The sequence below is a fragment of the Panthera pardus genome, unplaced genomic scaffold, assembly GCF_024362965.1.
Source record: "Panthera pardus isolate Hobbes unplaced genomic scaffold, ASM2436296v1 HiC_scaffold_22, whole genome shotgun sequence".
Classification (NCBI taxonomy): domain Eukaryota; kingdom Metazoa; phylum Chordata; class Mammalia; order Carnivora; family Felidae; genus Panthera; species Panthera pardus.
The window spans coordinates 22,393,612-22,417,841 of record NW_026526788.1 but is presented as its reverse complement, the minus strand read 5'-3'; the positions used below and the strand labels follow the sequence as shown (position 1 = coordinate 22,417,841).

Genomic DNA, 24,230 nt, shown 5'->3' with positions numbered 1-24,230 from the left:
GTTCAGGTCTCCATTGAGGTCTGAACCCCCGTACCCCCAGCCTCATTCCACAAAGAAAGATATTGCTATCCTCAGGAGGAAACACTTGTGACAAAATGTCAGGTATATTTTATTAATAGTAATGACCCTGGTCATGAGAAGGTGATTAAACCAGTTCCTGATTTGCTGGTTTGCTAGGAAATAATCTTAACTGACAAAACAAAGTGGTATTTTTTAGAAATATATATACCACTGTTTCTTCCCAAGCCATACTCCTCACATATGAAATATCAGATCTCAGAGGGAAATTAAATCATAAAATGCTGTAATGTCTCATTTAACAGATACAGTCAGAGAGCACTAAGTTACAGGTGAATGAATTTTCCAAATAACTTGAAATTTACCCCATTAAGCATCAACATCTTAAAAGCTTACCAGGTAGATAAATAAAGTATATGTGATACAAATGTATATAAGTTATAATTTTACAGTGTACCATATAAATTATAATGTTTTATATATTAAATATATGAGCCTTTTTTTTGCCTTTTAAAACAAACAGCATTGAACACGTATGCTTCTTAATAACACAGATCCTTAATCAAGAAAATGTGTGCATATGGTAATCTAAGATTATTAGTATTAACTAAGATTATTAGTATCCTAATATTGCTATATATTTTGATTTGGCTTTTTATAATTTTTCAGTCTCCTTTTCAATTTCAGCTGTTTGATATCATTTCAGGTTAATTCTATAGTCTTTCTCAGCTACCCAAAATCCCTCTTACTCTAATTCTTTATTTCTAATTTGCTCTGGACAAATGGACTAGATTTTTAGAAGTGTGTGTGTGTGTGAGAGAGAGAGAGAGAGAGAGAGAGAGAGAGATGACTGTAGCCAGCCTTTAAAGACTCCCACAAGAGTACAGTGCAGGATCTTAAGTTACTGGAAACTACAGTAGTTGATGTGGCTGGTTAGGTGACATCCTGATAAATGAGGTATTAATGAAGCATGATATTATATAAATTCTTTTCAATTGAAGGCTTAAGGAAACAATTCAAGTTTCAAGACTAACTTATTTCCACCCCCAAATTATGCAACCTTGGTGTGCAATGTAAATAAAATATTATTGAGTATAAAACATAATTTAATGCTTAAAGAGCAAAGTAGTAATTCGGGATCACAAATGTTTGGGGAGAGAAATAAAAGGCAGCAAATTAACGAACATTCTTCTGATGAATCTTCAAAGAATTATACCAGTCACACACTTCAAAGTCCCAGGTTTAACTTGTTCACTTGTTCAAGCATGCCTGGGGCCCTGGCTGGAGATTCTTCTTCTGAAAGTCAAAAGAAGGGCAATACCTCGTTGTGTTTTGAAAGTCTCCTAGAGGGCTGAAAACCACAGGGACTAACCCCTCTGGATTATTACCGCCCCCCTCCCAGGTACTGCTTTCCTATTTTAATATAAATATTCACCCTCAACTCTCCTGTTCTCTTCTTCCTCTATTTCTCTTTTCTCTTTTGTCCTGCCCCACCCAATAGACTTGGCAAAGGTTCCAGTGCTCTTTTCAAGAGTGTGAGATCTTCTGGTTTTTCTAAGGCACTAATACATGCTCTAAACTTACTTTGCTCAAAATGAACATCTGCCAACATTCTGTGCTTTCCCATCCATGTTGCTCTTTATTTATTTATTTCCTCCTGCCTCATATTATAGCTAACTGTTTTTTACTTGCCTATATTCCCACTAAATTCTAAGCTTCTTGAGGATGAAGATTATTCACTATTCACCTTGATATCTTATGCCTAGTCAACAGGGGGCAGTAGCTCTGTAGACATATACATATAATGTATATTTAATTAAATTGATGTTATTTATACCCAATAAGGAGAAGGAAGATATACTACATTTATATGTGTTGTTTTCAAAGCACTTCTACATTCATGGTCTTAATTTAAACATATAGCAAGCCAATGGTTTAAATGAATCCAAAATACTCATTTATTATTTTGCCTGCCCAGCATTCATTTACTTTTCTTATGATACTAGCACTCTGATTTTCCCTCATGAAGGATTCCTACACTTACTCTATTCCAAGTGATACAGGTGGCACTAACTCCAGTCCTGGCTCTACACATGGTCATGTGATAGATGCCGGGCCTGTCAGGGCACAACATCCCCCAGACTCTGGTGATTGATTCAAGAATAAGCACTTGCCAAAAAAGAGAGAGAGACAGAGACAGAAGAAAGAAAGAAAGAAAGAAAGAAAGAAAGAAAGAAAGAAAGAGAAAGAAGGGGGGAGGGAAAGGAAGGAAGAGAGAGAGGAAGAAAGTAAGGATTAAAGAAAGGGAGAGAGGGGGGAAAGAGAGGGGAAGGAGGGAGGAACAGGAAGGAAAGTAGAAAGAAGGAAGGAAAGGGAGAGAGAAAGAAAGAGGGAGGAAGGAAGAAAGGAAGGAAGGGAAAAAACTGAATTCTGGGGCTTCTGTGAAATTGTTAGGAAACCAAAATAACTTATTTTTGAAGAAGTTTCTGTGACATTAGGACATAAATTAATTTGATATTACAAGGGAAGGACATTACGAAGACACCAGAACTGAGAAAAAGAGAAAAAATATTGACTCTTAATGACATCTTTTGAACCCCTGGATCCAGCCAACACCTAAAGCCTACATAGAAGAGTTTTGGTAAGTGAACCAATAAGAAAAGGTTATGTACAGCAAAACAATCAACAAAAGGTAATTACAGATTGAGAGAAAATATTTGCAAACTATGTATCTGATAAGGGGTTAATAACCAAAATATACAAAGAATTCCTACAACACAACAGCAATCAATAAATGAAATAACCTAATTAAAAAATGAGCTAAATACCTGAATAGGCATTTTTCTAAAAAAGACATATGAATGGCTGACAGGTACATGGAAAGGTGCTCAATATCAATAATCAACAGGGAAATGCAAATCAAAATCACAATGAGATATCACTTCACACCTGTTAAAATGGCAATTGTCAAAAAGACAAAAGATGGCAAGTATTGGCAAGAGTGTGGATAAAAAGGAAATCCTTGTACAGTATCCGTGGGAATGTAAATTGGTACAATCATTATGGAAAATAGTATGGACGCTCCTCCACAAGTTAAAAATAGAACTGCGGGGGACGCCTGGGTGGCTCGGTTGGTTAAGCTTCCGACTTCGGCTCAGGTCATGATCTCACGGTCCGTGGGTTCAAGCCCCGCGTCGGGCTCTGTGCTGACAGCTCAGAGCCTGGAGCCTGCTTCAGATCCTGTGTCTCCCTCTCTCTGTGACCCTCCCCCGTTCATGCTCTGTCCCTCTCTGTCTCAAAAATAAATAAACGTTAAAAAAAAATTAAAAAAAAAAATAGAACTGCCGTATTACCAAACAGTCCCACTTCTGGGTATATATCCAAAGGAAATGAAAACAGGATATCAAAGAGATATCTGCACTCTCATGTTTACTGCATCATTATTCACAATAGCTAATATATGGGAGCAAAGTATCCATCTATGAATGAATGAATAAAAAGATGTGATATATGTACCATATACATGTAAGAATATTTTTCAGCCATAAAAAAGGGAGATCCTGCCATTTGTGACAACATGGATGAACCTGGAATTCATTATGCTAAATTAAATAAGCCAGACACAGAAAGACAAATACTGTGTAATCTCACTTACAGGCAAAATCTAAAAAAGTTGAAATCATACAACTCATAGCAGAATGGTGGTTGACAGGGATGAGGGGGTGGGGGAAATTGGGAGAGATGTTGGTCAAAGGATACAAACTTTCAGTTAGAGTAAGTTCTGGGGAATCTAATGTACAACATGGTAACTATAGTTAACAATACTGTATTTGAAATTTACTAAGAGTAGATCTCAAATGGAGAGCACTTGTTATGATGAGCACTGGGTGTTATATGTAAGTGATGAATCATTAAATTCTACTCCTGAAACTAATGTTAACTAGAATTTAAATAAAATTTGAAAGAAAAAAAAGTAGATCTTAAGTGTTCTCACCACACACACACACAAATGATAGCTATGTAAGGTAATGGATATGTTAATTAGCATGACTATGGTATGAATATGTATATTAAATCATCACATTTTACTGTTAACACATCACACAACCTAAATATATATAATTTTTATTTGTCAATAATACTTCAATAAAGCTGGAGGTGAAAAAAGCCATTTGAATACATTTTTTTTCCATTTTAAATAAGAAAAAGTCCTGACTAGCCCAAAGATTAATATCACTGAGGGTTAAGGTTGTTATATGACCTACCTCTGACTCATGGAAGTTAAGCTGAAGAAGGTTTTGGGGACCATGATAGTTCTCCCTCTGCTACCATGCTCCCCATACCATTATTCCTCCTCAATGCAGTGTCATAAAATACCAACATCCCAATGACAACACTTAGGGAGAGTCAGGAAACTACTTCAAAATAAATTAGTCAATGTTTTTTTTAAAAAGTACATTGTTGCTACAAATTTATTTTATACAGTTCAGATAAATTTACCAAATATTAACAGCTTTCACAATTTTACTCATCCACAGTATGAGTGAATATAATCACCAATATTCCCCACACTGTTTTCCCCCTCTTGGTACCAAATGGATTTGCTATTTCCTTCCAGATTCAGGCAAGTCCCTATGCCATGTGACAAGAATAGAAATTACTCAAGCAGAATACATTTTTTAAATGTCATGAACTAGGACAAAGAAATGAAACAGATCAAAACTTGTCTGACTAAATAATTCAACAGCAGATGGTTCTGGAAATTCGGACAGCTCTCAGTAGTTAGAGTTTAAGATCTCAGCCCCAGGCAGAAGGAGGTTTGCTTCAGCTGTTTCAATAATGCCTACCCATTTTCAGCCCACGATATTGGTCACTGTGTGCTCACCTGGCTACTTCCATAAAACAGAACTTAACAAAACAAGGGGAAAGGAAAATAAACCTGGAGGTCATGTGAAGTATTGGCTGGTAACTGCTGCTGATAGGAAGGAATAGGATCTGTCCCTCTACTGGGTAAAATGTCAAGGTCAGGCTGGTCAATTCTCACACACATATGAAGATGGAAAGGTCATCAAGCTTTGGGGATTAATTTTGTTTTGTTTTCTATTTGTCCATATACACACACATTCAACCCTCATTATTTGCAGATTCTGTATTTGCAAATTTGCCTACCTGCAAAAAATTGTTATCCCAAAATCAATACCAATGATGTTTTGTGAACATGTGCAGACATGAACGAAGTCTACAAAAAATGTAAGCCACACATGTTCCCAACTAAGGTAAACAAGGTGATGCCCTGCCTTATTTCAGCTGCCTATTATAAAAAAGTATCCTTTTCACAGTCTATGTAGGGCCATGTTTTCCACATTTTTGTGTTTTTTGCTGATGATTTCACTGGTTAAAAACGGCCCCCAAGCATAATGCTGAAGTGCCATACCCTGTTCCAAAGCACAAAACAGTGTGATGCGCCTTATGGAGAATGGACATGTGTTAGGCAAGCTTTGTTCAGGTAAGAGTTATCGTGTTATTGGCTATGAATTCAATGTCAATGGACCAAGAATATATATTAAATAAATTGTCACTTAAAACAAGGTTATGTATTGATCAGTTAATGATGATGTTGTGACCAGAGCCTCATAGGAGTCTAACCCTATATTTTCCCCAGAAACAATGGTTCAGTGACTTTGCAAAACATAACTAGTGTGAATAATGAGACTTGACCATTAAAATGCCGTTAATTGACATTGTGTACAGACAGACCTTCATTTATACAGCCATTTTTTAGGGGAAGGGCTACATGACCCTTCCTGTATTCAAACTGAAGGTCCAGAGATAGAGTCGTGGTGAGAATATTCGGGGCCTGCTCCACCCAGTCCCAGCAGGCAGGAAGGTTATAAATCCCCTGTGTGGGACAACCTTACAGTGGACATGGAAGATGAAAGAGCTGACTTTGAGCCAATTAGTCACTGCTTCTCTCATGAATCCCAGTAATGATATTCATGGAAGAACCATGGAAACTGCTTACCTGAGAAACAGCAAAACAAGGTACAACTACTAACTAATGCTATGATCCCTTTCTCCAAACATGGACATAACTTTAGAATCTGCCTCACCACAAGTGGCAATTATGGTGGCAATCTTTGTGTTTGCTCCCTACATCCCAAGTTTAAGCAAGGCATTGATTTTTCTATCAAAGTCTAACAGGTTGTAGCCATAGTGACCAGTTCTAATGTCAGCATCATTGGCCACAAACACACATGGTATACCTGCCAGGTAAAACGTGATGCAAGACAGTTTGAGAAAAATACAAAAAAGTTCAAGGTAAGGTTGTTACCTTTGAAAATCTAATGATAAAAGGAAAAAAAAGCTTTAACATTCCAATTTAAAGCTTTTGAGGACCTTAATTAATTTGACATTTCTATGAACTAATTCAGAATTCCTTTCAAAATCATGCAATGAGCAGTGGTAGGTCCAATGTCATGGCTCAGGCTTAAAGTATTAGCATATGAGCCTTTTGGAATAGGACATACTATTTTACTTTTTGTTTGTTTGTTTACTCCTCTTTCAGTGGCAATTTTATGCCATGCACATAATTGGAGCTCAATAAATATCTCCTGAATTAAATAGAAGGTACCTGGCTGGTTATTTGCTGATATCTTCCTAACCTAAAGCCCTGCCCTTAGACAAGGACAGTTATGGATCTTACTCTTTTTTAGAGTGTTTTCCATAATGGCTATTTCCAAATTGTTCAGGATGCTAAAGGAAAACAGATCTACCGAGCAAATGTCCCCTGAATGTGGCATGAATATGGCAGAAGGGACGTACGAGGAAGGAGAGAGAGATAGGGTGCTGGTAAGGAGAGAAAGGTTGAGAGACAAGCACCAAAGCTTTATTAGGTCCTAGAAACATGGCACCTAGTATAAGAGTGCAGGAACCAGGACTTCTAGTTAAATATCGTGCACTGAACGTACACATTTAGTTTCATTCCCTCTCAAAACCTATTAATACAATAACAAATTATAAACACACAAGCCCAGCAGTTCATGAATTTCACTCATGCTCACAAACTTTAAAACCAGATTTAGCTCCTTCGTCCTCACTAAGGAGAGGAAAACCAAGTTTACCAAAAATATAAAGAAATTCTCCACAATGAAAGAAAATGGAGAAACACATTAAAAATGTCAGAGATGAGGGGCGCCTAGGTGGCTCAGTCAGTTAAGCATTGGCCTGCAGTGCAGGTCATGATCTCATAGTTCGTGAGTTCAAGTTTTGCATCAGGCTCTGTGCTAAAAGCTGCTTTAGATCCTCTGTCCCTCTCTCTCTGCCCCTCCTCCACTCTCTCTTTCTCAAAAAAATAAACATTATAAGAAAACGACAAAAAGGAAAAGTTACAAAAATATTATCAGAAGATAACTTACAAAACTATTATGACAGCATCAGCAATAATACTGAATATTGCATACATCAAAATACAGGTGTCACAAAAAGAAGTAATATTTAGAGAAATAGAAGAACTCTTAGAAGTGAAAATTACAAGAGCAGGAATTGAAAGAATTCAACTAAAGGGTCAGGAGAGAAACTTAAGGAAATTTCCTTAGAAAATAGACACAAAGACAAAAATATGGAAAAAGAAGAGAAAGGATCAGAAAATTAGAGAAATAGTCTAGAAGCTCCCAAAAGAAACTGCACAAAAGATAGAATAGGAGAATCCAATTAGTAATGGATGCCACATTCATAAAACTGAAACATAAAAGTTTCCAAACTTAATGGGCTAACCTACACCTAACTACACCTGACAATGAATAAGACAAATCAAAGACCCATCACCAGTAAATCAGCAATAAAACCTAACGGAATGAAAAAAATTGTCATATGGAAGAAATCAGGAGTCAGATTGGCATCAGATGACGCAAAACCAACACCAGAAGCTAAAACTCAAAGAAATAACAATGTCTTCAAGATTCAATGAGAAGTGGGGCATCTGGGTGGCTCAGTTGGTTGAGTGCCCAACTTCAGCTCAAGTCATGATCTTGCAGTTTGTGAGTTTGAGCCCTGCATCCAGCTCTGTGCTGATGGCTCGGAGCCTGGACCCTGCTTCAGATTCTGTGCCTCTTTCTCTCTCTGCCCCTCCCCCACTTGTGCTCTGTCTCTGTCTATCAAAAATAAATAAAATATTTTTAAAATTTTTAAAAAAAGATTCAGCGGGAAGACTGATCTCCAAAATTCTACACTTATCCAAATTATCAAATAAATGTGATCATAAGGACTTTTTAGGTATACAAGTCCTCAAGAAATTTACCTGCTGTGGCCCCCTACTCTAGAAAGTACGGGATAAACAATGCTCTCCACCAAAATGAAGGTATAAACCAGGAAACAAAAAGACATGGAAATAAGGAAACTCGGGACCCAACGAAAAAACGAGGCAAAATGTGTCCTGGAATGGTAAAGAAGGGAAGTGTAGAGTGACTGTTGTGTCCAGGCCCAGAAAGCACTAATCCAGACTAGAGCAGAAGCAAAGAGAGTTCCCCAGAAGTTCCCTCTCTAAAAAACCTAATTAAAACTAAACATATTACTTAATGTGTTTCAATCTATTGAGTTATTTATGGGGGAACCTAGGCTGCTCAGTCAGTCAAGCATCTGAGTCTTGATCTCAGATCAGGTCTAATCGCAGGGTCTTAAGTTCAAGCCCCCACTGAGCTCCGCACTGGGCATGAAGACTACTTAAAAAAAAAAAAAAAAAGAGTTATTTAGAATAGGTAATAATCCCATAGTACATACTTGGAAGTTGCTTAGAGAGTAAATCTTAAATGTTCTCACCACAAAAAAGAAATTATAATTATGTGACATGATGAAGGTTTTAGCTAATGCTATGATAGTAATCATTTTGCAATTTATAAGTGTATCAAATCAAAACGTGTATACTTTAAACTTATATAATATTATGTCAATTGTATTTCAATAAAGCTTAAAACTTAAAAAAATTAAAGTCAAGAAAAAAGAGATTTAGATATGACAGAGTTTGGGAATAATTTTTTCATCCATAAAATTGAGTAGACTAGAAGATCTCCAAATCCTTTCCAGCTGAAACAACCTATGATCTCTAACCTATGATCCCAAATTCTTTAAAGATGAAAATCTATATTTTAGAGCCAAGGTCAAAGATGTATGATTCATGCACTTACCCGGGAAATGAGCTAAACAATAATATTTAGAAAAACATTTTATTTATATCAGGATTTTAAAACTTGGCTAGTTAGCCTAATAAGCTGTGCTTCCTCTAGTCAAACCACACACAACCCACCTCCTCACCCTCTTCCAGGCACGGACTTCTTACTGTGGTTCCCAGAGAAGGAGCTGTAAACAGGTGACAAGAAATGACTTTGCTAATATTGGTATCTGTCACAGACAGGCCACCAGTCTACAAAGAGAATCTAAGGATAAGGAAGCCACTTAAGCATAAAATTCACATTAGCAAACTTATCCTTGCATTTGCTGATGACCCAAACCAAAGCCTCAAATACATGTGAAGTGTTCTACATAACTGGGAATAAATGTGTATTTCATGTGAAATCTCTTTTTTTCTCTTCAACCTCCATGTAATCCCAGAGATCCTGCTGGTCATATATTTCTTGTTCAGTAGAAATGAATTTCCAACCTAAGCAATGAATATGAAAACAAGAGACCAAGAAACTTTTCATACTTTTCCCCCTGGTTTCTAGCTTCACTTCCCCTCTAGCCATTACCCTTAGTTGTATCTTGCCATGACCCCCCTGGCCTGATCCTATCTGCCATATTTTCTCCAACCTCCCTGTCATTGTCAGTGGGTCTCTGTCCTCAGATACCTTCTCCTAGCCAGATGAGTTACAACCCTACTGTTCCTTATGCTAAACCGCTGGGGAAGAACCATGAAGAAGTTTGAGGGCAAGGCCAAGGAAACCTGCTGAAACCCACTCAGCTGTTTCAGGAAATCAGGACAAAAGCTGAGAGTCAATTCTGGGCTTCCCTTGTACTTTATTCAATACTATTTCCATGACATCCCATGAAACCTGAGAAATTAGATAATCCAGGACTAGAGCAGTCAAAAGGTAAATAAATGACCACATGTGACTTGGCTTTGAGGAGATATTCATCTGAAGGTTTGCAAGATTTTCATTCACATTAAAGCTGCATATTTTGGGGGCAACTGGGTGGCTCAGTCTGTTAAGTGTCTGACTTCAACTCAGGTCATGATCTCACAGTTCATGAGTTCAAGACCTGTGTCAGGCTCAGTGCTGACATCTCAGAGCCTGAAGCCTCCTTTGGATTCTGTGTCTCCGTCTCTTTCTCTGTCTTTCCCCTGTTTGTGCTTGCTCATGCTCTCTCTCAAAAATAAATATATAAACATTAAAAATATATAAATATTAAAACTGTATATTTTTAAATCTGGCTTAACTGGGATCCTTAATGTTTGGGGGGAGGCACCTTCCACTCTGAGTGTTTATAGCAGATTAGGGGACAGCTCAACAGCCTCATGCAGACAGCAGGGGGTACAATTTATTACATTGGATGAACCTAATTCTTCTAGATCAATATATCTCTGTACACAAAGCTTACATGAAGAAATAGTTAAAGTCCCTGACAGGGATTGCAAACTCACCTGCCTGGAGGAGTCAGGAGGTAACATCAATGACTGGCCACAGGCAGCCACAGGCAAGAGGGAGACCACAGGGAATTGGAGAGAGCAAGCCCCATCTGAGGGGCGACAGCTACTTCACTCCCGCCTGTTGCTATCATGCAACAGCATATGCCTGTTGTCTCCCTATGCTTCATTCTTGAACCATAAAATCTCCCAACTTTTCAAACACTAGAAAGAAAAAAGAAAAATCTGTAAATTTAAACCAACTGAATCTATCACATTATAGTCATGCAAATTTTTATCTTTGCCAGCCAAATGGCTCTTCAAGAAGACAGTAGTATCAGGAAGGTTTAGAGAACCCTCTGGGAGACTGTTCCAAATTTCAAATACCTCAAACGTGACCTCTGGCTCTTTGCATGCACCACTCTCATCAACATCAGCAGGAGTTAAGAATTTATCAGATCAATTATATCAAGATTTTCAAATGGATGCCTTCTTTTTATCTCTTCTGTATCAAACACTTATTTCATAATCCTTTGAAATATGGATGCTAGTCTAAACAAAGAGTACTGAATTTTCCTATTTAAGAAAATACTTGTACTAATAAGAGACCAAAAGAGACTTTATGTAAATTGACAAAAGGTCCATTTTCCGTGGCTTGCATTAAAACTTTCAACATCAAATTAGGTAAAAGTGTCAGGAGGTATTCTTAAAAGCTTGACTGCTCAGGAAGGATCCAGGGATATGAGTGCAGCTGAGCATCAGGACGTTATGGGTGGTTTTTCCTCAGCAAGCGTTTGGCAGACGCTGTTTCCACAGGATAGGATTGTTCATCTATCTCGCATTTTAAAATTAAACTAGTATTTTTATTGGGGCACGTGGATTAGAGGAGATCATGAAAAAAGAAATGGGTTGGCAAGAGAGAAAATTCAAATACCACCCAACGTCCTAAATTGAATTGCCTTGAAATAACCTAACAAGGTCATAAAAGTTTAAAACACTTCAAGGGTCAAAAGCTCAGAATCTCACAGCATTTCTAATTAGCAAAGTTCAGTTCATAGAAGGAAGCTAAGCGCTCAAGATTAAACCCAGCTGATGATCCTGACCACTTCCACTTAACCAGTCCACTTGACTAAGCCATGGGTTCCTTTTCTCTGTAAAATATCTGACTGATTTTACATTGGACAATTACCACTAGTAGGTTATTTTCTAGAATCCACACACATATGTTTAATGTTCACTTTGAGTTCTCTATGTTTCTCTCAAGTCAGTTTATGCCAGTTTTCTTGCTATTGCAATTACATAACTTAATTAAATGTACACAAACTGATGCAATAGCAGTGTGGGAGTTTGGGGATTCTGTGAAAACCTGGCCGAATACTTCAGAAAGAGTTGACAAAGGCAAGAAAATTATTGTGGTAAGATATTTGTGAAAGAGTGTGAGGTATATGTAACAATCCAGGCAGCTTCTGCTCTCAGGCTACCTCACAACCCCTTAACTTCTAGCTCTGCTTTTAGTAAATTAAAACTAGGAGACATAGGAGACAGTGTCTTGTGGGTATGCAGGATGCAAGGAAGATGACCGAGCTCTCCTCAGAACACTGAAAAGAGGGGCCTTGACTCTTCATCAAATATTAGTGAACAACATGAATATTTAAAACATGTATATATTGGGGCACCTGGGTGGCTCAGTCGGTTAAGCATCTGACTCTTGATCTCGACCCAGGTCATGATCTCATGGTTCATGTGTTAGAGCCCCTCATCAGGCTCTGCACTGATGGCACAGAGGCTGCTTTGCATTCTGTCTCCCACTCTCTCTCTCTCTCTGCCCCTCACCTGCTTGTGCTCTTGCTCTCTCACTCTTTCTCAAAATAAATAAATCAACTTTAAAAATTAATTAATTAACTAATTAATTTCAAAAAACAAAACATGTATATATTGTTTTCATGAGTCCTTTCTTTTATGTTCCTATGTGAGTATAGTTGACATACATTGTTACATTAGTTTCAGGTGTACAGCATAGTGATTGGACAATTCTATACATCATGCTATGCTCACCACAAGCGTAGCTACCATTTGTCACCATACAACATTGTTATAATGTCACTCATGACATTCTCTATGCTTTGCCTTTTATCCCCATGACTTATTCATTCCATAACTGGAAGCCTATATCTCCCTCCCTTTCACCCATCTTGTCCACCCTCTAGCAGCCATCAGTTTGTTCTCTGTATTCATTGATCTGATTCTGCTTTTTGTTTCTTTGTTCATTCATTTGTTTTTTTTTAGATTTCACATATGACTGAAATCATATGGTATTTGTCTGTCTTAGTCTGACTTATTTCACTTAGCATTACACATTCTTTGTCCATCTATGTTGTCTCAAATGGTACAATCTTGAGCAGAACTTTCCAGAATGCTTGGTCAGAAGTGGAGGAGCCACGGCTGCCCAAACTACACCCAGGAATGAGCTCCTTCCCACTCCCTCACACCAACCTTGGCCTGCTCACCTGCTGTAGAAAATGGTGAAAGAAACTACTTACTGTGATGTTTGGGGGTCAAACCCAGTGCTACCCAGGAAGAATTGAAAAAGGTTTACAGGAAACTGGCTTTGAAGTACCACCCTTACAAGAATCCAAATGAAGGAGAGAAGTTTAAACAGATTTCTCAAGCTTATGAAGTGCGCTCTGATGCAAAGAAAAGGGAATTATATGACAAAGGAGGAGAACAGGCAATTAAAGAAGGTGGACCAGGCAGTGGTTTGGACTCTCCCATGGACACCTTTGATACGTTTTTTGGAGGAGAAGGAAGGATGCAGAGAGAAGGGAGAGGTGAAAATGTTGTACATCAGCTCTCTGTAACCTTAGGAGATTTATGTAACAGTGCAATAAGAAAACCAGTTCTGTAGAAGAATGTGATTTGCAACAAATGTGAAGGCCAAGGTGGTAAGAAAGGAGTGGTAGAATGTTGTCCCAATGGCTGAGGTACTAGAGTGCAAATAAGAATTCATCAGACAGGATCTGGAATGGTTCAGCAAATTCAATCTGTGTGCATTGAGTGCCAGGACCCTAGGGAATGGATCAGTCCTAAAGATAGATGTAAAAGCTGCAATAGAAGGAAGAGAATTCGAGAAAGGAAGATTCTAGAAGTTCATATTGACAAGGGCATGAAAGATGGCCAGAAAATAACATTCCATGGTGAAGGAGAATAAGAACCAGGACTGGAAACACGAGCTATTATCATTATTTTAGATCAGAAGGGCCATGCTGTTTTTACTTGGTGAGGAGAGGATCTTCTCTTGTATATGGACATACAGCTGGTTGAAGCACTGTATGGCTTTCAAAAGTCAATATCTACTCGTGACAACAGAACCATTGTCATCACCTCTCATCCAGGTCAGACTGTCAAGCAGGGAGATATCAAGTGTGCTAAATGAAGGCATGCCAATTTATTGTAGGGTGAATATGAAAAGGGTCACCTAATCATCGAAATTAAGGTAAACTTTCCTGAGAGCGGCTTTCTCTCTCCTGATAAACTCTTTGCTAGAAAAACTCCTATCTGAGAAGAAGGAAGTAGAAGAGACTGATGAAATGGACCAGGTAGAACTGGTGCACTTTGGTCCAAATCAGGAAAGATGGCACCATCACAATGGAGAAGCATATGAGAATGATGAACATCTTCCTGGGGATGGTGTTCAGTGTCAGACCTCTTAATGGGGCCTGTGAATAACCTGCTGGCATCTTGTATGCAGTAGTGAGTGAGAGAAAGACTGTAATCATAGCTCATTGTTTCTGTTTTAATATTCAACTATTGTAATGTTTTAAAAGTTAAATGAAGAATAAACTCAAATATTAAAACTCTGCCTTTGCCCCATATGTATGATGACTTCAGTGTGCAAGATGAGTTTAACACTCGTAAAAACTACTTTAAAAAAAAAAATCTCCCCTAGCATTTGTTAGGCCATACCTTGTAACTGATTTCAGCTCTAGGTACCTGAAACAGTTTAGACTGAAATGCTAGGTGTATGTATTGATTTCAGTGTATGACCCTTAATTGGCAAACTATGAAGTTAAAAGTTGTGTTTAATTGGCAGTCAGAAGAAGAACTTAACTTGTAGGGAAGTGTTGGTCTGTAGTTCTATTCAATGGGATTGATTGTGATGCTTCTGCAATTATTCTATTGCCTCAACTGTTATTTGAAGATGGCATGCTGTGTGATTAATTGGGCCTGTGGTATCAGTGGTGGAAAGGTACCTTGCTAAAGAAGCATTTATCATAATCTGCCATTTGAGGGCTTGGTCTTATAGAACTGCATTCCCTTCTGCTGTGCCATCTTATATATATTATATAAAATTTTATATCTTATGTATATTTTTCATATTTATTTACATTTTATATACATATAAAATCAGTCCTGGTTACACTTTTTTTCCTTCTCTTTGTACCATGATAAGCTTCAGAGTAATGACTTTGGGAGCAGGGTAACTTAGAGTGAAGAGACATTTGCATGGAGAAGTGAATTTGCATGTATGAGCTAGGAAGGTGTTTCTTAGGTATGTTACAGGCTTACTTTAAACCATTTAACTTACACCCCATAATTTAAATGTTGGTAGTATAGTAAATTATGATGCATAGCTTTAATTGTATGTTTATAAGTTATGTTCACAAGCTTGAATCTGGATATCAGAATTAAGCAATTCTTGAACTATATGAATGTCTCCTTAATATACTGATTACAAAGCAAAAAAGAAATGGTACAATCTCATCCTTTTTAATGCTTTGTAGCATTCCAGTATGTGTGTGTGTGTGTGTGTGTGTGTGTGTGTGTGTACCACATCCTCCGTATCCAATCATTTATCCATAAATACTTAAGATGCTTGTATATCTTGGCTACTGTAAATAATGGTGAAATAAACATAGTGATGCATATATCATTTGGAATTACTGTTTTTGTTTTCTTTGGGTAAATACCCAGTAGCAGAATTACAAGATCAAATAGTATTTCTATTTTTAATTTTTTGAGGAACTTCCATATTGTTTTTCACAGTGGCTGTACCAATTTCACAGTCACTGTCCCACCAACAGTGAATGAGGGTTCCTTTTTCTCCACATCCTCCCCAACACTTATGTCTCTTTTATTCTAATTATTCTGACAGGTGTAAGGTGATGTCTCACTGAGGTTTTGATTTGCATTTCCCTGGTAATTAGTAATGTTGACTAATCATTAATCATGAATCCCCTTTCAATTTACTGACAAATTTTTTGACCAGTGCTAATCACATTGGATAATAGGGCTTCTACTATGTATGGTCATTCCAAGTAAACCCTATTTTCAATATGAACAAGGTAGCACTTTTACCAAAATTTATATTTGTAGCCTTTAGGTACTAAACCATTGTCAAGATAAATATTATCTTCTCGGTCTAACATCCTAGCATAATGATCAGTTGCAAGGTTAACATTTCAGTGGACCAAAATCAAGGTAATACCTATGGAAACACTCCACTATGAAGTTGCCTTTTTCTTCTTGATCTCATAAAAATGTTCATGTGAAATATTCCTAATTAGGTCAAAATTTTGAGAATCAATAATCATTAGTAATTTTATGTACCAGACCCTACTAATAAACATAGGCACACTATCTATATTTATACAGTTATTTTTCACAGCACTGAGAAAATTAAGTGCCGAGATAATAAGTTGCCCACAGTCACTGTAATGTGAAAGGCAATAGCCATGACTTGGCCTCTGGTCTCTTGGACTCCAAAGCTTGTACTCATCGATATAATGCTATCAAGAGCCCCCAGAATATGTCATTTTAATGCTACTCAACTAAAGGCTCCAAGTCTTTAGAATATCCAGATTTTATTTTTTTAAATGGTTTCATCGGGCGTTTGGTGTGACTCCATCAATTAAGCATCTGAATCATTTTTTAAATATAATTTATTGTCAAATTGGCTTCCATACAAAACCCAGTGCTCATCCCAACAGTGTCCTCCTCAATGCTTATCACCCACTTTCCCCACTGCCACATCCCCCATCAATCCTCAGTTTGTTCTCTGTATTTAAGAGTCTCTTATGGTTTGCCTCCCTCCCTCTCTGTAACTGTATTTTCCCCTTCCCTTCCCCCATGGTCTTCTGTTAAGTTTCTCAAGATCCACACGTGAGTGAAAACATGATACCTGTCTTTCTCTGACTGACTTATTTCACTTAGCATGATACCCTCCAGTTCCATCCACGTTGTTGCAAATGGCCAGATTTCATTCTTTCTCATTGCCAAGTAGTAATCCATTGTATATATAAACCACATCTTCTTTATCCATTCATCCATCAATGGACATTTGTGCTCTTTCCATACTTTGGCTATTGTCGATAGTGCTGCTACAAACTTTAGGATGCATGTGTCCCTTTGAAACAGCACTCCTGCATCCCTTGGGTAAATTCCTAACAGTGCTATTGTTGGGTCATAGGGTAGTTCTATTTTTAATTTTGTGAGGAAGCTCCACACTGTTTTCCAGAGTGGCTGTACCAATTTGCATTCCCACCAACAGTACAAGAGGGTTCCCATTTCTCCACATCCTCACCAGCATCTATAGTTTCCTGATTTGTTCATTTTAGTCACTCTGACCAGTGTGAGATGGCATCTCAGTGTGGCTTTGATTTTTATTTCCCTGAAAGCATCTGAATCTTGAATCGGCTCAGGTCACAATCCCAGGGTTGTGGCATTGAGCCCCACATCAGGCTCTGCACTGAGCGTGGAACCTGCTTAAGTTTCTCTCTCTCTCTCTCTCTCTCTCTCTCTCTCTCTCTCTCTCTCCTTCCCTCCCTCCCCTGAGCTCTCTTTTTCTCTCTAAAATTAAAAAAACTATTAAAAATGGTTTCACATAATTTTTTAAGTCAGTGGTTATAACATGCAATTATATAATTTAAAAATACTAAATGCTCCTGCGCAAAATTTCTTTGGAACAGAAAGTATAAATACATATTACTAATAAGAAAGTACTTCAAAGGAAGGATATAAAAGGAGTAATCCTTGGACTTTTAACTCATTCATACAAATACTCTAGGCTTGTACTCAGCACTGAGAAACACCAAGATGTCTAAGATAATATTATTGTCCTCAAGGAGCCTGTGGTCTGTGTGAGATAATTAAGCAGCTGTAACATGATATCCTAGCAGTTCTTTTTTTTTTTTTTAGATATAATTTATTGTCTAAAGGTTTGTGATAGTTTTGTCATTGAAAAAGTATATCTATATAACTTATTGTCAAGTTGGCTAACATACGGTGTATACAGTGTGCTCTTGGTTTTGGGGGTAGATTCCTGTGATTCATCGCTTACATACAATACCCAGTGCTCATCCCAACAAGCTCCTTCTTCAATGCCCATCACCCATTTTCCCCTCTTCCCTGCCCTCCCACCAACAGTTCTAATAGAGATCTACCCTAAACACTGCAGAAGCAAGAGGTGATGAAAACTTAACAAACTGGTTATAGAAGGAACATATCTCAACACAATGAAAGCCATATATGACAAGCCAACAACTAACATCATACCAACAGTGAAACGTTGAGAGCCTTTCTTCTAAGACCAAGACCAAGAAAAGGGTGCCGACTCTCATCACTCCTATTCAACAGAGTACTGGAAGTCCGTAGTAAAACGATCAAGCATGAAAAAGAAATAAAAGTCATCCAGCACAAAAACAGACACGTAGATCAATAGAACAGAACAGAGAGCCCAGAAATAAACCCACAATTAATGACAAGAAATATGCAATGGGGAAAAGACAGTCTGGTCAAGAAATGGTGTTGGGAAAACTGGAAAGAAACATGCAAAAGAATGAAACTGGACCACATTTTTACCACAAACACAAAAATAAAATCAAATGGACTTTAAATCAAAAGTCCCTAAAATGTGAGACCTAAAACCGTAAAACTTCTAGAAGAAAACATAGGCAGTAATTTCTTTGACATTCATTGGCTGTAGAAACATTTTTCTAGCTATGTCTCCTCAAGCAAAGGAAACAAAAGCAAAAATAAACTTGAGACTATACCAGAATAAAAAGCTTTTTGCACAATGAAGGAAGCCACCAACAAAATGACAAGGCAACCTACTGAATGGGAAAAGATATTTTCAAATGATACATCCAATAAGGGGTTAGCATCCAAAATATATAAAGAACTTATACAATTCAACACCTAATAATAATAATAATAATCTGATTAAAATGGGCAGTGGACCTGAATAGACGTTTTTCCAAGGAAGACACACAGATGGCCAACAAACACATGAAAAGATGCTCAACATCATTCATCATCAGGGAAATGCAAACCAAAACCACAATGAAATATCACATTATGCCTATCAGAATAACTAGAATCAAAAAGACAAGAAACAACAAGTATTGGTGAGGGTGTGGAAAAAAGACACTCTCATGCACTGTTGGTGGGAATGCAACCTGGGAGAATATGGATATTCTCCAAAATATTAAAAATAGAAATACCATATGATGCAATAATTCCACTACTATTTTCCCAAAGAAAACAAAAAAGATATATGTACTCCTATGTTCATTTCAGCATAATTTATAATAGTCAAGATATGGAAGCAACACAAGTGTCCACTGACTGATGAATGGATAAAGAAGATGTGTGTGTGTGTGTGTGTGTGTAATAGAATATTACTCAGCCATAAAAAAGAATGAGATACTGCCATTTACAACATGGATGGACCTAGAGGGTATAATGTGAGGTGAAATAAGTCAGACAGAGAAAGACAATACTATATGATTTCATTCATATGTGGAATTTAAGAAACAAAACAAATGAACAAAAAAATGAGACAAACAAATAGAAACCAGAGTATTTTTTTTCTTTTCCTTTTTTCTTTTTGAGAGAGAGAGAGCATGTCAGTGGGGGGAGAGGAGCAGAGGGAAAAAGAGAATCTTAAGCAGGCTCCATACTAGGCACAGAGTCCAGTGCGGAACTTGACCCCACAACCAAGGGATCATGACTTGAGCTGAAATCAAGAGTCAGATGCTCAACCAACTGAGCCAACTAAGCACCCCAAAAACAGACTTTTAATATAGAGACCAAACTGGTGGTTGCCAGAAGAAAGGTAAGTAGGGGGATGGGTGAAATAGAAAAAGGAGTTTAAGCATGATGGACACTATGTATAGAATTGTTGAATTATTATATTGTACATCTGAAACTAATACACCACTGTATGTTAATTATACTTCAATTTAAAAAGAAATAAAATTGGGGCACCTGGGTGGCTCAGTTAAGCGTTTGACTTCAGCTCAGGTCATAATCTCACAGTTCATGGGCTCAAGCCCCACATTGGTCTCTGTGCTGACAGCTTGGAGCCTGGAGCCTGCTTCAGGTTCTGTGTCTCCCTCTGTCTCTGTTCCTCCACCACTCATACTCTGACCCTCTCTCTCAAAAATAAATTTAAAAAATGAAAAAAAAAAATTTAAGAAATAAAATGCATCCAGGGACACCTGAGTGGCTCAGTATATATGGAAAAGCCTAAAGACTCCACTCAAAAACTGTAAGAACTAATCAATGAATTTAGTAAAGTTGCAGGATATAAAATCAACATACTGAAATTGGTTGTGTTTCTATACACTAACAATGAAATATCTGAAAAAGAAAACAACCCCATTAACAATAGCATCAAAAATAATAAATAATTATAAATAAATTTAAAGAGGTGAAAGATCTGTATACTAAAAACTACACACTTTGACGAAAAACTGAATAAGATACAGACAAATAGAAATATATTCTGTGTTCATGGGTCAGAAGAGTGAATATTGTTAAAATGTCCATACTACCCAAAGCAATCTATAGATAGAATGCAATCCCTATCAAGATTCTAGTGACATTTTTCTCAGAAATAGAGGAAACAAACCTAAAATCCTAAAATTTGTATATAGCCAAAGCAATTCTAAATAAGAACAAAGGTGGAAGCACTATACCTCCTGATTTCAAACTATACTACAAATCTATAATGATCAAAATACTATTTGGAGGGCACCTGGCTGGCTTAAGCATCCGACTTCAGCAAAGGTCGTGATCTCACGGTCTGTGAGTTTGAACTTCACATCAGGCTCTGTTTTCCCAGCACACTAACCTTTTTCTATTGTGTATTCTTAGCGTCCTCGTAGAATATTAGTTCAACAAATTGTGCTGGGAAAACTGAATAACCACATGCAGAAGAATGAAATTGGATCCCTATTTTACACCACTCACAAAAATTAACTTAAAATGAATGGAAGACTTAAACATATGACCTGAAGTTATATGTCTCCTGAATAGGGGAAAGCTCCTTGACATTGGTCTTGGTGATGATTTTTTAGACATGACACCAAAAACACAAGCAACAAGGCAAAAACAAATAAGCAATTCTACACAAAACTAAAAAGCTTCTGCACAGCAAAAGAAATAACAGTATGAAAAAACAACCTATGGAATGGGAGAAAACATTTGCAGATCACAAATGTTTGTGATGCAGGTCTATTAAGAGGTTAATATCCAACATATATAAAGAACTCACATAATTCAGTAACCAAAAAAAAGCAACCCAATTTAAAAATGGGCAGAGGGACTAAACAGACAGTTTTCCAAAGTAGACATAAAAATAGCCAACAGGCACATAAAAAGATGCCCAACAATACTAACCCTCAGGGAGATGCAAATCAAAGATACAATGAGATATCATCTCACCCGTGTTAGAATGGCTATCATCAAAAAGACAAAAGCTAACAAATGATGGCAAGGAAATGGAGAAAAGAATTCTTGCACACTGTTGGTGGGGATGTAAATTGGTACAGCTACGGAAAAAGCATGAAGGTTCCTCAAAAAATTAAAAATAGAACTACCATAGGATCCAGTAGTCCCACTTCTGGGTATATATCTAGAGGAAGTGAAAACAGGATACAGAGAGATATCTTCACTCCATGTTCATTTTAGCATCATTCACAATAGCCGAGATACGGAAACAAACTAACTGTCCACCAAAGGTTAAAGGAAATGTGTATATATACATATATACAATGAAATGTTATTTGTCCATTAGAATAAAATCCTGCCATTTGCAACAAAATAGGTAGATCTTGAGGGCATTATGCTAAGTGAAATAAGTCAGAGAGAGAAAGACAATTACTGTATGAGATTACTTAAATATGAAATTGAAGAAGTGCAAGTCATAGGTACAGAGTAGAATGGTGGTTACCAGAGTCTTGAAGGGGGTTAGGTGGGCAGTTGGGAAGATGTGGGTCAAAGAGTACAAACTTCCAGTTATAGGATAAATGCATCCTGGGGATATAATGCACAGCATTATGATTATGAATAACAATAATGTACTAGATACTTGATGTTGCTGAGAGTAGATCTTAAATGTTCTCACCACAAAAAAAGAAATGGAAATTATGTAATGTGAAAGAGATGTTAGCTAACACTAAGGTTATAATCATATTGTAATATATATGTATCAAATCAACATGATATATACCTTAAACTCGCACGGTATTATAATGAGATACATAATGCTTATTGAATTATCAATCATATCTCAATAAAGCTGGAAAAAACAAAACAGGTGATAAATTTGCCAGGGAGTATGCTACAGAATGGAGTCTTGTCACTAACACTACAATTGCTGGCACATGGAACTAATAAAAGCAGACAACTTTTAGTCAGTTTTGTTTTGTGTTAAACAGTCTACAACCAATGCACTGGCTTCTGGCCACACCCAGGTGAACTGTCCCCACCATCACCACCACCACCCCTGGCATGCCACTGTGAATTTGATCTAGATCTGGCTAAACAGAGAAGACATGGAAGGTCCTTTCAGAGAGAGACAGCCCCATATTTGAACAAGCATGGTGGTATGAAGAAAAAAGTAGGGGAAGAAGTTTGGTGTAGCTAAGCACAGGGTACAAAGAACCAAGCTGATATAAAGACAATCTAAAGTCAAGCCAGAATCTGAGCTGACTGCCTCAGGAAACCTGAGTAATCTGACACTCTCTAGTTCAAATTCTGGCTCAACCATTTAGCTTCTACATGATCTCAAAGCATAAACCTATCAAATTAACGTAATCACAAAATGCCTACTCTGTACAGTTGTTGTGTGGATTGAAGGTGATGATGGATGTTTAATGCCCTGTATGGTATGAGTAGACAGTACAAAAGAGCCCACTGAAGGAGTTTAAACAGAAGAATGACATGTTTAGATGTGTGGTTTAGAATGATTTCTCTGACAACAGTGTGGAGTCAGGGAGATGAATAAGGAATTTGTGTGAAAGTACAGGTAAAGGAAGGAGAAGATATATATTCCAGCTAGCAGTTGTAGTATTTGAAGCAGGAAATAGGTTCTAGAGATATTTAGAGGAGGGGAGTGAACTAAATGTTAGCAGGAGTATGTGGATGCATCCAGCATTTTATTAGCCCACCAACAACCAAAGTGATGATTCACATTACTCTGAACACTTATTTATATCTACCTCTTAATAAAAAATAATAAATTTTGATTAAAAGATGTCAGGGTAAGGAGTCAAGTACACCAAGTTCAGTTCTGACTCAGCCCTAGCTGGCTCTGTGACCTATGTCTCAATTTCCTCATTCATAAATATGAAGAAAATATTCATTCCACCTAGTCATAGGATTTTGAAAAGAATGAAGAATATTATTATCAACAAAATTTCAAGGTTTATCATAGGCATTGAATTAATAAGAATGGAATTCTCCATGGTTATATACAATGTTATTGTGGGAAAAACTATGCTATTTTTGTAGCTTTCCTGTAAGTCTGAAATGATTCCAAAATAAAAGTTAAAACAGTTTTAAGGATGTGAATGCGCTTGCAACCCACGTGTGAGTCTAAAAAGCTGTTCTCAGAGATGCGGTCCGCAGAGAAGTGGGGACTATTCAGGCTGAGTTTCAGTGATGTTGCTCCGGCAGATTGAGTGACTTCCCAGTGACACACTGACTCTTGGAAGCTCCCTTGTGGCAAAATTCTGAAATCTCTTCTTGCCAAACCTTTCTTTTCATGTAAGAATCACAGTAAACAGCCAAATCAAACAGGAAATCTTTGGCTTGTTTTAAAGAAGACTTTGGAAAACCATGTCGAGTAGCCATTTGTCATTGCCACCAAGTCCTGGAGCTTCAGGGAGAGGAAACACCAGCCCATCTCCAAGAACTTTTCTCACATGGTCTTTCATACAAGATCAGAAAGTCCCTGTGGACCTCTTCTTGGAACCCAAATCTCTAGTACAAGAAAAATAGATGAACATTTTTTTAACCAAAAATCATATGCCAGACACTATTAGCAGCTTCCATATCCTTTTGAATGGAAGAGTTTTTTAAAAGGTTTTCATCAGTAGGAAAAATTAAGGGGAAAATAAGATTGTGTGTGTGTGTGTGTGTCCAACATACTAAGGCCATTGGTATGAGAACAGAAGACATAAAAATAGCCACTGCATTGCCTAATTTCCTTCTAACCAAAAAAGCGCTTTACTGATGAAGAAGCAGAAGTTTAGGGAAGTGACGTGTCTTGCCTAAGAGTCTTTCCTCTTAAACTTAGAAGAGTTTTTCTAAC

General features: G+C 37.4%; 1 pseudogene; it reads left to right on the top strand.

Annotated features, from left to right (window-relative positions):
* The first annotated feature begins 13,152 nt into the window (after nt 1-13,152).
* LOC109264265 (dnaJ homolog subfamily A member 1-like) lies at nt 13,153-14,343 on the top strand (annotated as a pseudogene).
* Nucleotides 14,344-24,230: the final 9,887 nt, after the last annotated feature.